The sequence below is a fragment of the Eublepharis macularius genome, chromosome 11, assembly GCF_028583425.1.
Source record: "Eublepharis macularius isolate TG4126 chromosome 11, MPM_Emac_v1.0, whole genome shotgun sequence".
Lineage (NCBI taxonomy): Eukaryota > Metazoa > Chordata > Lepidosauria > Squamata > Eublepharidae > Eublepharis > Eublepharis macularius.
In genome coordinates, this window is record NC_072800.1 from 4,204,577 (window position 1) to 4,219,663 (window position 15,087).

A 15,087-nucleotide genomic window follows, 5' to 3' on the forward strand; every position below is an offset into this window, starting at 1 on the left:
TTATTACTCCTGTCTTATCATTGCCTTTTCTTAAAATAACAATGCTGATTTCTCAATGCAACTAATTATCATAAACTAATTATAATATATTTTCAAATAAACAGCACATGTGGAATTCAAACCTATTTCTACTTCTTATCTTAGAAAATGAAAAAGTCATTACCCCTATTTTGTCATTACCTTTTACGTATATATTTCTTAACACTAACCATGCTGACTCTTTACTAGTGTTTCAATATAATCTATCATACATTTTATTCCATCAGGTATCTTTATTCAACTAATTATCTTACAGTCAAATTAAGAAACATATCAATGTGTAATCATATTCATATTTACAAGACTAAAACATCTTATAAATTCTATCTGCTGTAAGCAAAATAATTTCCACCTTTCTCTTCAAATTCTTTAATTGACCTTCTGTTTATATAACTCGTTAGTTTTGCCATCACCACATATTCTGACATTTTGTCTTTCCATATTTCCCTGGCTGGACATTCGTCAAGAAGTTTTTAAAAGTTTTCAAAGGTTAGTCCCTGCTCTAATGTGCGACCATGTGTTGAGTCAGGCACCCGTGTCCCCACACGTGTCACACGAAACGTCTTTTGGCACTGAGGACAGATAATTGTGCTGCCAGGGTCCCCAAAGGGAAGGTCTCACTAGAAGAGATCGCCGCATGATCAAATGTGAGCTGTGCCTGCCAATTAGATACAAGTCAGAGGGACAAACGAAAAGTGTGAAAGCTCTGGGAAAGAAGATGGCACTTCTGTGTTTCATTGTCCTTCCACAAACTACTTCTTCCCAGCTGCTTTTATTATTTCCAGTCTCAGGGCCCAGCTGGGAACATATCAACTGGGCATTCAGTTTTGGAGTGGAGTGCATCAGCAGGAATTATTCAGCCCCTTGTTCTCACCCTAACTCAGGCAAAGATGTTGAGCCAGAGTTAGCAGTGGTACAGATACAGAGAAGACCCTACGGATGGATCCTTCTGCTTCTCCATCCCTGCTAGGAGAGAAGCTACAGTTACTCCTTCTGGACATCCAGAATGCCCCTCTGACTGTAAGTTATTGGAGGAGGCGGTCAGGTTCCCAGCCCCACATACTTATCCAGCACCTTATATAGTAGCATGTCTATTCGACAGTGAATGGGGAATACAAAATCATAGGGAAGCCCTTGAAAAAAGCTTTCTTTCCAGGAGCCCTTTAACAGATGTCGACACAGTGAATAATCCACTTGTCTGATCCTGCTGCTTCATCAGACTTCCAGTCCCCGTTTGCCCCTTTGGATCGTGAACCTCTGAAAATGCCTTGAAGGTAAGGCTAGCAATTACACTGCTAACAAGCCCCAGAGTGCATCCTGCTCAGGGAACACTGCAAAATTTTAAGTAGTACAGGTTCAAAATCAAAGTTATTATCCCATCATTATCAGTGGTAGAACATTCCCTAGCTAACAATAACCCGAGGCATTTTTGAAAAGGCTATGCCTAGAGTAATATAAACAGGACAGATTTTATGGATACGTGTGCAAAGGGAAGTTCAGAGAGTAAAATTAAAAGTCACGGGAAGAAATACTATCATCATCTTCTGACTTTCATAACAATTTAAGATGTTGAGCTCAAAGAGGGAGGAAACAAGAGTGGCAACAAATATTCTTGGTGATATTTAAGTGAAGGTATTCTGATTTCCATGTAACTGTTTGGAATTTAGCAGTAAAATAGCATGAGTGCAGAATGCCTTTATCTTTGGGGTTCATTCAAAAGAACATGATCTAGAGCATACCAGGAGTCCCTCTAAATCACTTTGTCTCAGTGGATCCCAACAGGGGTCCATCTAGAACCAGTGATGCTCCCTGTCCCCTGCCCTTGGGAGGATAGGGGGAACAGCATGTGGAAGTCACCTCCTTTTTTATTATAGAGATGTTGAATTTTCTAGAGTGTCATGATGTCAATTCCTGTTTCAAAACAGGAAGTGACCTTCAAGAAGTCACACTCGCCCCCAGCGATCCCAGGGATTGCCAGCAAAGTGGTGTAAAATGGGGTTTCTTGGAAAAGCAAATTGAAAGCTATCCCCCACGCCATTCCTGCAATGGATGCAGACCTACAGTTTGGTTAAATTTGGAAGGTGCTTGTTTCCCTCCCAATACAGCAGGAATTGCGTCCAGTGGCACCTTAGAGACCAACAATATTTTCAGAGGATAAGCTTTTAAGATTCAAAGCCCAAAATACAGGAATTCCCTGTATCTGAAAAAGGGAGCTTTAAGTCTTGAAAACCTATACTCTGAAAATCTTACTAGTCTTTAAGGTGCCACTGGACTTGAATCCTGATGTTCTACTGCAGACTGACATGGCTGCCCACCTAAAACTACCTCCCAATTCACACATTCTTTCCTTCCTTTCTCCTTTATTTATATATTTTACAGAGTTTATAAAGACTGTGTGTGGTGGGGGTGGAGGTGGGGGGTGGCAGTGTGAAGCATTCCTGGCAATGGAGACCTTCAGCGTTTGGCTTGGGGGCTCTCACAGGTACGCCTGGGACTGGGGCATCCCTTGCCACCTGGAAGCACGGGAAATATAGCTCCTAATGTGTCTGACATCAGTGGAGTGATCTGGCAAGCCCTGTGGTTTACATCTCTCCTACTTCCCCAGGGCAGTGGCAACCTCAGGAGGCACTGGGTCTTAAAGCCACGGGCAGCTGCTCACCTTCCCCGTGCGCCTGTCAGTCTTCCCAAAGTCAGCTTAAGAAAGGCTGCCGGAGGGTGAACCGTCAGCAGCAGAAAAGGTCTCAGGGAATGGCCCAATCCAAACCCATCCTGAGCCAAACCAGGTCCAATTAATTTATTTGGATCCAGCCCAGGGCTCTCTCAAACGTGGAGGTAATTGTTAAGGAGAGACCAAACCCCCTGTTCCCAATGAAGAGGCCATCAGAACGTCTGTGGCAGCCACAGGAATCTGATGAAAGGAGCTCTGACTCTCCAAAGCGCCTACCCTGGAAATGTAGTTAGTCTTCAAGGTGCTTCCAGACCCAAATCTTGCTCTTCTTGTGGATCATCTACAGTGGAGAACCTTCCCCACTACCTACTTTACCATCCATTATACAGTGTGCCCAGAGCTAAATTCTTGGCCAGAATCCTACCAGCCAAAAACACATGTTCTGAAGTCGAGAAGATTGTGTTCTTGTTATCTGAGACAGATAATCATGTGTCTTACAGTGTCTCTCAGTTTGCACTTGCAGCCAAGAAGGTAAGATCTAAGGTGGGACTGAATGAGGCTGTTTCGGGACTCTTGGGATAGTTTGGTATACTGTACTGTTTTAATTAACTTTAATTAACCTTTTACTGGAAGTTTTTACTGATACTGGAAGTTAACTGTTTATTAGTTGACTTGATGTTTGGAAAATTTGTGATGGCCTATGGCTATAGACAATAAACTCTGACTGACTGACTGACTACTACAGACCAACATGACTACCCCACTGCTGCCACTGAACCAATCTGCTCAGGTCAGAAAACTGAGATTTCCCAGGAGGGACCCATAGATCTCTCATTCCCATGCTTGTACTTCCTACATATAGGAACAAAGGCCAAGTCTGTGAATCTTCTTGTGCAAGCACTGTGCCATCAGGAATAGCAAGGAATAGAATAGACAACAGTCCTGAGCCATTGGGATGTATGCGGGGGTTGGACATAATCTACCAATTAATAAATTCTGCCTTCACAACAGAATGCAGGGGTCAGACTCGTAAAAGAACAAAGGGCAGGTCATGCTGGGGGGTCTCCCAGCTTCTGCCCCCAGTTCTGCCTCGCCTGGCTCCCCTTCCTCGTGCTGCGTTCAGCCCCATTTTCACTTACCCACCTGGCAGTCAATTATCATCTACTGTCATCTACCGAGGGGCACATTAAGGTTCTCAAAGTGGGATCAGTAATACCAAAACACAGGAGAGGCAGCAAGCAGACGGGAAGCATTCGGTCATTCGGTGGCGTGGAAGTGAAGAGGAGGCATCGTGTCTGCTCAAAGGAGGCCACGTATTGTACCCCCTTCTGGTCTTGGTGCCACTCACTGGACCAGGCATAGAGAGCTTTCTCTTGTGTGTGTGTTTTTGCTTCTTTTTTTGCTGCACTGATGGCTCCAAGAAGTTGTCTCTGTACTCTTCTCTTCTTGAGGTAGCAATTTCTGAAAAGTGCACAAACTGCTGGAAGAGGTCACTGGAGAGGGATTTGCATTCCATTAGTGGCACAGTAATTACTGGTTAGTAATTGGATGGGAGACCTCCAGTGAAGATCAGGGTTGCAGAGTCAGGCAATGGCAAACCACCTCTGTTAGTCTCATGCCATGAAAACCCCACCAGGGGTGGCCATAAGTCAGCTATGACTTGAAGGCATTCTCTACTACTCTCCTAATGGCACAGCATGGCTGGCAATGTAGACTGAAAGCAGGTGGCTCCTGGAAAACACTCTATCTGCCACATCTCAAATGCTCCAATCCTGTTCCAATTCTACCATCTTCCCCTCTAGGACTGGATTAGGGATGATGCCAAAATTCTCCCACTGTAATTTGCAGGGACGCTTACCCAGAAACAAAAACTAATTGAAAGAAAGCCAACACCCCGAAAAGGTTAAATTTTGAAACTCAAAAAAACAAACACAAAATCCAAAACCCAGTGGAGAAAAACCCAAACAGGTGAAGGGGGAGCAATATCAGCTTTTAAACTCCCCCCCCCCTATTTACCTTTTGCCTTTCTTTGCTTTCCTGTTCCAGTGACAAGTTAGAAAAAAACGCATTCTTCCTACATACTTCAGCATTAAATGTATCCATAGATATTTACAAATATGGCATTCTTATCAGACAGGAGATAATCAAGTCTAACTTTATCAGCATTGTGTCTCATTCTCTCTTCTACATTACTGTCAATTAGGTTGCAAATTAATATTTTGTCATTGAACAGATATATTATAGGACTTAAATATTTTATACATCCTTTCTCCTTGTTTCCCCTTGAAATGCCTTCAAATGCATTCTTGAAGCACTAATTCTAAATAACTTAAGGGCTCATGATTGTCAGCTAATTAAGAATGGATGTGTGTGTGGGTGAGAGATGGGGTGGGGGGGAATGTCTAAGGATAAAGTAGCCACGAGAGCAAAACACTTTTGCAGCTTTTGTACAAGCACTGCAGGGAAAGGCAGCCTTGGAACAAACACTGAGAATTCATGAAAAATTTACCCTGAGCCAGCGGGATACGGGCTGCAAAGTCTTGGATAAGCATAACCATGGGAGAGTGGGTGGGGCGAGAAAGCTACCTATGATTTTAAAAAGCCAACAACCAGATTTATTATTCTAAAAATGAACTCTAGATCTTTAAATGAAAGGTGTTGTGCCACAATTTAAAATCCTTTTATAATATAAAAACCAGTGCTGCCAGCAAGGCGGTGCTCCCATTGATTTAGGGTTGCTAGGGAGTTGCAAGGGCGGGGACATGGGGGCATGGCATCATATGTACCTTGATTTCACTTGTGGGGGAAACTCAGAAGTGATGTTGGAGGGCTCCATTGATTGCTTAGAACTCTGTGGGTTTACCATAGATTTTCTGCAGATTCTTAAAAGTTACGCAGCGTCACTTCTGCATTTTCCCTCAAGTGGCATCAAGGCACTCCTGTCAAGGGACCTGTGGCAATATCTGAGGCCCTCTTAGGTAGTTCTCCCTCTCACTGGCCCTTCCCTTTGAGACTGGCCGGCATATGGGCTGCGCCTGCCACTTCCCTCCTCTGTGCCTCACGGCCAAGCTAGAAGTGACGAATGACACTTGCCTGGCAAGTGAACAGACTCACGTGTATTCCTCCCTGTTCACTTGTGCTCCACTTGCACTCCACTCGATCGATCGAGTGGAGTGCAAGTAAACAGGGAGGAATACACACGAGTCTGTTCACTTGCCAGGCAAGTGTCATTCGCCACTTCTAGCTTGGCCCTCAGAACATTGTTGATGGCTTGTTTTTGTTTTTTTTAAAGAACATAATAGCTGGGAAATAATGATGCAAACATTCTTTTGTAAGGTTTAACAGCAGCTATATCACTGTCAATTAGGTTGCAAATTATATTTCTATTATTTTTATATTTTTATTTTTATTATATTTGTATTATTATTATTTTAATAATATGGGGCAAGCATCTTCCGACATGTTTCCCAGATGCCCTTGAGTGATGCTTCTTGGATGCTTGTTTGTGCATGTATCCTCTGTTTCTGCCTTCCTTGCATGTGTATTTCAGTGAGGAAAAGTAAGTACGGCTCCAGGCAAAGGCACCAGACCGAAAACCTTTGTGTAATTTGGTCCACTGCCCAGTATCAAAAATGGATAGCCCAGGCAGGGTGCAAAATGTCCTAATTAAAACTTTGCACACTGTTTTGCCTCAGAGCTTTAGAACTTACACAAGCCTTAACAGATGCTTCCTCGAAATATGTTCTCGTATTACATTCTCATATTAATTCAGTGGCAAAATAATATCTTAAGTTCAATGCTGAAGCAATAGGTTAGGACAACATAAATGTGAAAAAACAAAATGGGATAGGAGGCTTGTCTTCTCTGTAAATTCACAAGGGCGAAGATCAGCAACTGTCAACCCCTCAGACAGTCTAAGGACTAAGGAGAGTTTCTACCTGCCTATTCAAAGGCAGAAGAGGAGGGTGGAAAGAGCGGCACCTATGAGCACGGGGGTGGTGGTGTGGAAGCAGAGGTACTTAGCCCTCTATCACTGACCTGATCAGTACCTCATTGGACAAGCCGCTACCACGCCCTATGCGAGCGAGTATTTCCTGGAGCCCCACCAGGTGAGCTTCTCCTCCAAGGCCAGACAGACCCCAAAGCTCAGCTGAATGAGGGCATTCTTTCCCCAGTGCTCTGGGATCCTTCACCACTTCCTTGCATCATTTGATCTACACTCCCTGGCTTACTTCCAGCTCCTTAAAAATATTCTCCATAATGGAAAATCGGAAATGGAACATCAGAAAATGTATTTGCTTAAAATACATGGCATATATAATATCCATTTTTCTGAACAACATTACTGAATGCGGTAGAATCCTCCTCGGTGTAGAGCAAAAGTCAGATAGTGCATTTGACCTTGCTCTCCCCTAGATTTGCATCCCCTCCCTGTAGTATTAACTCTTTTTTGCTTCTTTTGGCTTTCTTTGCATGGTTTTAGCACCCATTCAATAATACCACCAGTACATTTATTTATTTATTGGACTTCTATCCCAGCCTCCCTGCAAGCAGGCTCAGGGCAGATTACAACAATAAAACATAATTTATATTTAAAACATCAATACAACAATGACATTCCCATAACACCACTCCCAGACGGCAGGCCTGCAACCCACCTTTGCCAGTAAAATACCAAGGGGTGGGTAAAAGAGGGGGGGGCAGGCCTTTTGCTGCTGCATGACTTTAACAACAACAACAACAACAACAACATTCAATTTATATAACACCCTTCAGGATAACTTAACGCCACTTAGAGGGGTTAATAAAGTGTGTTATTATTATCCTCACAACAAGCACCCTATGAGGTTGGGTGAGGTTGAGAGAGCTCTGAAAGAGCTGTGACTGACCCAAGGTCACCCAGCTGGCTTCTAGCGGAGGAGTGGGGACTCAAACCCGGTTCTCCAGATTAGAGTCCCGCAGTCTTAACCACTACACCAAACTGGCTTTAGTAAAATCAATAGCAAAAGACAGATTGAGGTAGGCCACCCACTAGGTAAACTTGGGTGATTGCCCATAGTGCCAGAGGGTGGGGCACCCAGGGCACTAAAACAGGCTTGCCCAAGCAGTGCCCTGGTCTGCTTCCCTTTGATCTGTCCACAAGGACGAAGAAGCATGCCTAGACTGGCAAGCAGCTGAGAACTTTAGTGGCCCTGGCCTGGCTGGCGGGGGGGTAGGGGTGGGCAAGGGACCACAGTGGGCTGACTGACTCTTAGTGCCAAAAGCTAGGCTAGTCAGCCCACCATCGTCAAGGGCTTTCCCTGAAGACAGATGCACAGAAGTCAGCAACCCAGAGCGTTAGAGGTTGTGAGATGCCAGCACACACCAGCCTGCAGCAGCAAATTCCTCCAGCAAGGCCTTCAGGATTGAGCCCCTTCTGACTTGAGCAGAGTCACATTTGGAAAGCTCCCTCACATAAACAGTTCCTTCAACACAGAAAATTAATACGGGAGACAGTGCATAGGTCTGAATTCTTTCCCTCTGATATGTTAGCTATTTTGAGTGGTGGAGAGTGCCGTCAAGTTATAGCTGACTCATACTGACCCCTGGTGGGGTTTTCAAGGCAAGAGAAGTGGTTTTCCAAGAGAGGCTTGAGCTTCTTTTGCAAACAGAGGGCTATGATATAGTAGGAATTACTGAGACTGGTGGGATGATTCCCATAACTGGAACGTGCTAGTGGATGGGTATGAGTTGTTCAAGAAAAAACGGAAAGGTAGAAATGGGGGCGGAGTGGCATTGTGCGTGAGGAGAGGGCCTGATTGTCAGCAAGTTCTGGAGAATGTGGTTGACAGCCTGGTGGAAAGTATATGGGTTGGAATAAGGGGAGGAAGGACAAAGGGTATTGTTATTGGACTCTGCTACAGACTGCCTGACCAGGGAGAGGAAATGGATGCTGCCCTCCTTGAACAGATTGGCGGAGTATCCAGACATTAGAACCTTATAATTATGGGTGACTTCAACTTCCCCGATGTGTGCTGGGAGACAAACTCACCAAAGCGACAAGATTCACGCAACTTCCTGTCCTGCCCGGCCGATAACTTCCTTTTTCAAATGGTGGAGGAAGCTACAAGGGGCTAGGTCATACTAGACTTAATATTAACCAACACGGAAGAATTGGTAGATGGGGTGAAGGTGGTGGGGACCTTAGGGGGAAGTGACCATGTCCTCCTTGAATTCTAGTTGCTAAGCAATGGGCAGTATGGAAAAGGAGGGACAGACGGTTCCTCTGCAGACAATGGCCCAGGACCATGTGAAATGGAAAACGGTGATTAGAGCTGTGCTCAGAAGCAAGCAGGGTTACATTTTGAAGAGGAAACTACACAAAACAAAGCCTACTTTCGATGCAATCGGAAGCAATTATTTTATAACAGCCATTGAGAAACTGTTTTCAAAAGTCTTGGAAACATGGGATGGAAAAGCGAGATTCGTCTCCAGGAAATTAAGAATGTTTTGGCCACCTCAGTGATATTTCTCTCCAGTTCATACAGCAGTTTGAATGATGAAGAAATGCATAACTACAATGAAGCAGTTATGTAAAAAGGACTTGGAAAGGAAAGGAAAGGATGCAAAATTACTATTCGTTCCAGGAGTCCAGCCAGCTCAGTTGAACACTCTCTAAGACGTCTTCTTTAATTGTATAGTGTGCCTGTCTTGTCATTTCTGTGCTAAAATGAAGGCAGCGGCAACTTAAACGTTGCACTAACGCATGCTGGATTTGACTGTGCTGTAAATTGCTTTGTTGTACAAATCAAACATCTCAAGCAAACACTTTTTAATTATTGTTTCTTCCCAAAGAATAGGAGGGAAGCTACCAAGAGGGCTTTGATTGCTTAAGTAACAGCATCATCAGAGCAAGGCAAAGAGATTTCAAGTGCTTGGAAAAATTCCATACTGCTCTATGAAAAGCAAACAGGAAAGACATGTTATACGCAGCCATGAAAACCCACTTTTCCAAGTTCCAGGGGAGAACTTCTCAGGAGTGGCTCCTGGGGAAATGGAAATACTACCTTCTTCAAAGGAGGGTACAGCAACCTCAACAGCTAAATACCTTGCATTTAGTAGATATGCTCAATATATCATCCTAAACCTTAATTCAATTCATGGTGATTTCCTTTTACCCAGAAGGTTTTGCTTGGAGCCCTTTTGCTATAGGGGCCACTAAAAGGTTCTGATCACAAACGGCCCGGGACCAATCCTGACCTGATGATTTTGGGCTCCTTAGGCATGGGTGTCCAAGTCCCCCTGCGTAGGGAAGGCAGCAAGACAGTGCTCACCCTCCTCACCTCCCCCTTGCATCACAGGGAACTGAGGGGGTGGGGGTGGGAAAATACTGCCCTCCTTCCTCTTCCCTGGAAACAGTAGTCCCCTGTGGCACAGACTGTAGTTCACTCTGCCCCATCTCCTTGGGGCAAGGAGCAGGTTCTCTGTGGCCAGCCATCCACTGGGGCCTAAAACACCTCCCCAAGGCCAAAGTTGGGTATAGAGCTGGAGGACTGGCTGGTCCGCTTGGTGCCCTAGGTGATTGTGTAGGGCTGCCAAGGTGTCATGGACTGCCCTGGTATCTAGTCAAAAGGTGAGTCCTCATCAGGGGAAGAGGACAACCTGCCCCCAGCCCTTCTTTGGCAGACCCCTCATGTGAGGCAGATTCCCTAGGACCTCCCCTCCCCCCCGGGTACAGATGGGATGTATCCAAGAGTGCTTAAAGAACTTTCAAAAGAGCTTGCAGACCCTTAGTTGACCATCTTCCAGGCCTCTTGGAGGACAAGTGATGTGCCAGAAGACTGGAGGAGGGCAAATATTATCCCAACGTTCAAGAAAGGGGGAAAGGATGATCTTGGGAACTACAGGCCAGTCAGCTTGACCTCTGCCCCCAAGAAGATAAAAGCATCAATCTGCAAGCATCTAACAGACAACATGGTGATACGGGGAGGTCGGCACTGATTTGTCCCCAACAAGTCTTCTTACACCAACCACATCTCCTTCTATGATCAAGTGACAAACTTGATCATGGGAAAGCTGTCGGTGTAGTTTATCTGGATTTCGGTAAAGCTTTTGATGAGGTTCCTCCTGATGGGTAAACTGGGGGACTGTGGACTGGCCTCTGGGATGGTTAGATGAGTAGGGAACTGGCTGGAGAACCGCACCCATAGAGTCATTGCCAATGGCATCACGTCTGATCAGAGGGAGATGTCTAGAGGTGTGCCACAGGGCTCGGTTCTGGGCCCCGTGTTTTTCAATACTTTTATAAATGAGCTGGAAAAGAGTGTGAAGGGATTAAATTGGCAGTTGACACCATAACGGGAGGAGTAGCAAACATTCTTGAAGACAAGGATAGAATTCAATGAGATCTGAACACCTTGGAAAACGGGGGAGATTTGAATAAGATATGATTTAACAAGGCTAAGTACTGGGTTCCACACCTGAATAACAAAAATGCAAAGCGTGCCTACTGGATGAGGGATATACTTCTGGGTAGCAGTGTGTGTGATATGGGTGGACAGGAAGCTAGATATGAGCAGTCCGTGTAAGGCAGCAGCAAAAAAGGTGAATGCAGTCTTGGAGTGTCTCAATAAAGGCCAAACATCCAAATCACAGGATGTCCTTGTCCCACTATATACCATGGTGGTCAGGCCCCACCTGGAGTTTTGTGTGCAGTTCTGGAGGCCTCACTTCAAAAAGGATGTGAACAAATTGGAACAGGTGCAGAGGAGAGCAACCAGGATGATCAGGGGCCTGGAGATCAAATTCTATGAGGAAAGGTGGGACCTGGGAATGTTCCATTTGGAGGAGGTTGAGGGGAGACATGATTGCTCTCTTTAAGTATTTAAAAGGCTGTCACTTGGCGGAGGGAAAGGAGCTGTTCCTGTTGGCAAGAGAGGATAGGACTTGAAACAATGGATTTAAACTACAGGAGGGAAGGTACCAGCTGAACATTAGGAGAAACTTCACATTAATCCAGCAGTGGAATCAGCTGCCTAGGGATGTGGTGGGTTCCCCCTCATTCGCCGTCTTCAAGGAGTGACTGACAAATCCTTGCTGTGGCTGTTCCTGCATTGGGCAGGGGGCTGGACTAGATGGTCTCTAAGATCCTTTCCAACTCTAGGATTCTGTGAGAGCTGGATGTGGGCCTTTGTTTGCTAGACTAAGCTTTGGCTTCCCTCATCGCAGCCAGCAGCACAGGGAAGAAATAATGTGGTGGCGCAAGCCTCAGGAGAATCACGCCAGTGAAAGGGCTTAAAATGGCATAACCTGTTTAGAACTACACAGCACAAAATTATGGCTTCTCTGGACGAGTCTTGGGACTTAGAGCCTTTTCTGGATGCTGCTTGCCGAAATCCCAAGGCCCATCACACCTCATGGGTTTAGGATTCCTTGAGGCAAAGCAATGACAATAAAAGTTTTCAGTATACTCATAGAATCTGCCCCTTGCCAGAAAACTACAGTTTTATTCCCATGTGGCATATTAATGTGGAAAAAATCCATTTGTATTTCATCGCTGAGAACGAAGAAGGTGAGCATAACAGTCAATGAATGGCAAAGCTCATTTGTTTTACATCAGATACACAATCCCATTACACAGCGTTTTAAACGTTGCCCTGAGAATGTAATCTTGTCTCCAGTATTTTTGCTGCCATATCAATGAAACTTAGAAAAGTGTTTTTGTTGTTGTTGTTGTTCGCAAGCAGAAGAGACGGGAAAGCCGTTCAGAGACAACGATGGGATTCTTGCGATGGAACGCAGCAGCAATACTCCCCCACCCCTGTCGACGATGTCCGCCGTGCATTTGGATGTCAATTATTCCTTCTTCAGGCAATGGGAATAATAATCATTTTTTTTAAAATCAGATTTTGAAATGTAAGTTGTACTTTACACACACAAGAGTCAACTTTATTGTGTCTACAATCCTAAAGATGCTTTCTTTGGAGTAAGCCTGGTTGAATAACGTGGGAATTATTTCTGTGCAGACCTGCTTAGGGTTGTTCCCTATGTCCCTTAAAAATAACCTCATTTAAAATGATGACTGCAAAGACTATACTCCTCAGAACAGGATTAATCTGAAAGCCAGATGAAAAAAAGATCAGACTTTTGCAATGTCGAGCATTGTAATCAGGGCACAGTACAATGTGCACTGATATTTAGATGGTCATGAAACGGATGTCCTTTACTCCCAATTCATGCGTGCCTTGAAATACCCATCCTCATTATTAAAAACCTCAGTTGACTCACACAAGAGTTTTAACTCAGACCCTAATAGATTTCCCTTCCATTGAAGCAGATCAGATCAGCTAGGACAGAAGGTGGGTTTAGGATGATCCTGTGGAATGACAGTAGTCAAACTGGAAATGGAACCGACAAAGTCCAGGTAAGCACGGGAGTAGCATGCTGAATCCCAGTCCACATCTTGCAACAGGTGATGTATGTTTTGTTTTGTGCTGTGGTGCCCTAACTGCTTTTGATTACAAAAAAATAGCTGCCCATGACCATATCTCATTAAAATTATATTTCACTTGTTGACATGTACACACATCTAGTATATCCTAATTTAGAATGTTACTGCATGATTCTATCCAACTATCCCCAACAAGGAGCAGCTCATCCTAAGATAGATGCAATTAAATAATTTGGTCAGGAACTAAGTAATTTGGAAGTAAAATCCCCAATGTCAGGCTGTTCCAGAAGTTATGTTTTAGTAAGTCATTGAAAGCAATTATATGTCTGTCTATGGTCTATCTGCCATGACTAATGATAGCTATTTGAACTGAGAGAGGCCTTAGGGTAAGTATTGAAGAAGAGATTGTTATACCAAAAAAAGAAAAAAGAAAGCCCTATACTAGATCAGGATTATGTTCAGATTGTCTTAATAACAAAGAAATGAATTATCTCAAAATCCTGCTGGTTTAAACACCTTGCGTTTTAAAATCCCATTTATAGAACATACATCAACAGAGCAGGACATTGCATAAAATAAAGGGATTGGAAATAAAATAGCCTATATTATAATGCCTCCTGTATCGATCTATGGTACAGCCTCATTTAGAATACTGTATGCAGTGCTTGTCACCGTATGGCAAAAAGGATATTGCTGAGCTGGATAAAGTACAGAAGCGGGCAACCAAGATAATTAGGGGGGTTAAAGCTCCTTTTCTATGAGGAAAGGCTGAAGAGTGGGGGACTCTTCAGTCTAGAAAAGAGTCAACTATGGAGAGGACATGGTAGAGGTGTATATATTTATGCATGGTGTAGAGAGACTGGACAGATAACTTTTCTCCCTGTCCCAAAATACTAGAACTTGAGGGCATCCAGGGAGGTTGATGGGTGGTAGATTCAGGATGGGCAAAAGGAAATTCTCCTTTACTCAATGAGTGATTAAAATGTGGAATTTGGTGCCGGGGGCAAAGATGGATTTAAAGAGTGATTAGACAAATTCATGGAGGATCGATCTATGTGTGGCTACTAGCCATGGTGACTGAAGGGAACCTTCACATTCAGAGGCAGTAAACCAGAATACCAGTGCCAAGAGACAACCTCAGGGAAAAGCTTTGCCTCCATGCTGTGTTTGTTGCCTTACAGAGTAACCGATTGACCGCTGCATGAAACAGTGTTGGACTAGATCCAGCAAGGCTCTTATTGTGTTCCTATGAAATCACCCTAATGACTTTTGTGCCTTCGGCATCTGTTTTCAGTTCTGTGGCATTCCCTTGCCAAAAAATGAACTGGTGGAGTTTATATTGCTTTGGGATGCTTCTGAGTAGAGATGGGCACAAACTGCCAAAAAAACGAACTTCAAAATTCATGGTTCGTCCCATTTGACGAACTACAAATTTCCACGAACTTCCCATTTTCACAAACTGGTTCATTCGATTTGTGGTTTGTTAGATCTCAGCCCCTTAGAAATGGCACAATCGCATGGAGTCTTCAGAAGGCTCTCCTTCAGCCATCCTCCAAGTTTTGTGAAGGTTGCAATATACATCTTCAAGTTATAGACCCCCCCCCCAAAGCCAGCACCCCCACCAATGACTCCATTGACTGCACTGCAGCACCCAACAGTTACCGGACTGACAGACCCCCAGACATAGGTTTTATTGGCGGCCACCCCCTGCTTGCAGACCGGGGAGGCGGTCAATGGACATGACCACCCCCCTCATTCCTCCGGGGTTCCACGGCCCCAGGGGGTGGCCCACACCACACCCCCTTGCACCCAAGGGGCGGCCTCTACACCTGATGTGTGTGTTTGGTTGGGAGCCACCTCCTGCTCGCAGGCTGGGGAGGCAGTCTATGGACAGGACCACCCCCTTCATTCCCCTGGGGTTCCACAGCCCCAGGTGGTGGCCCGCACCACA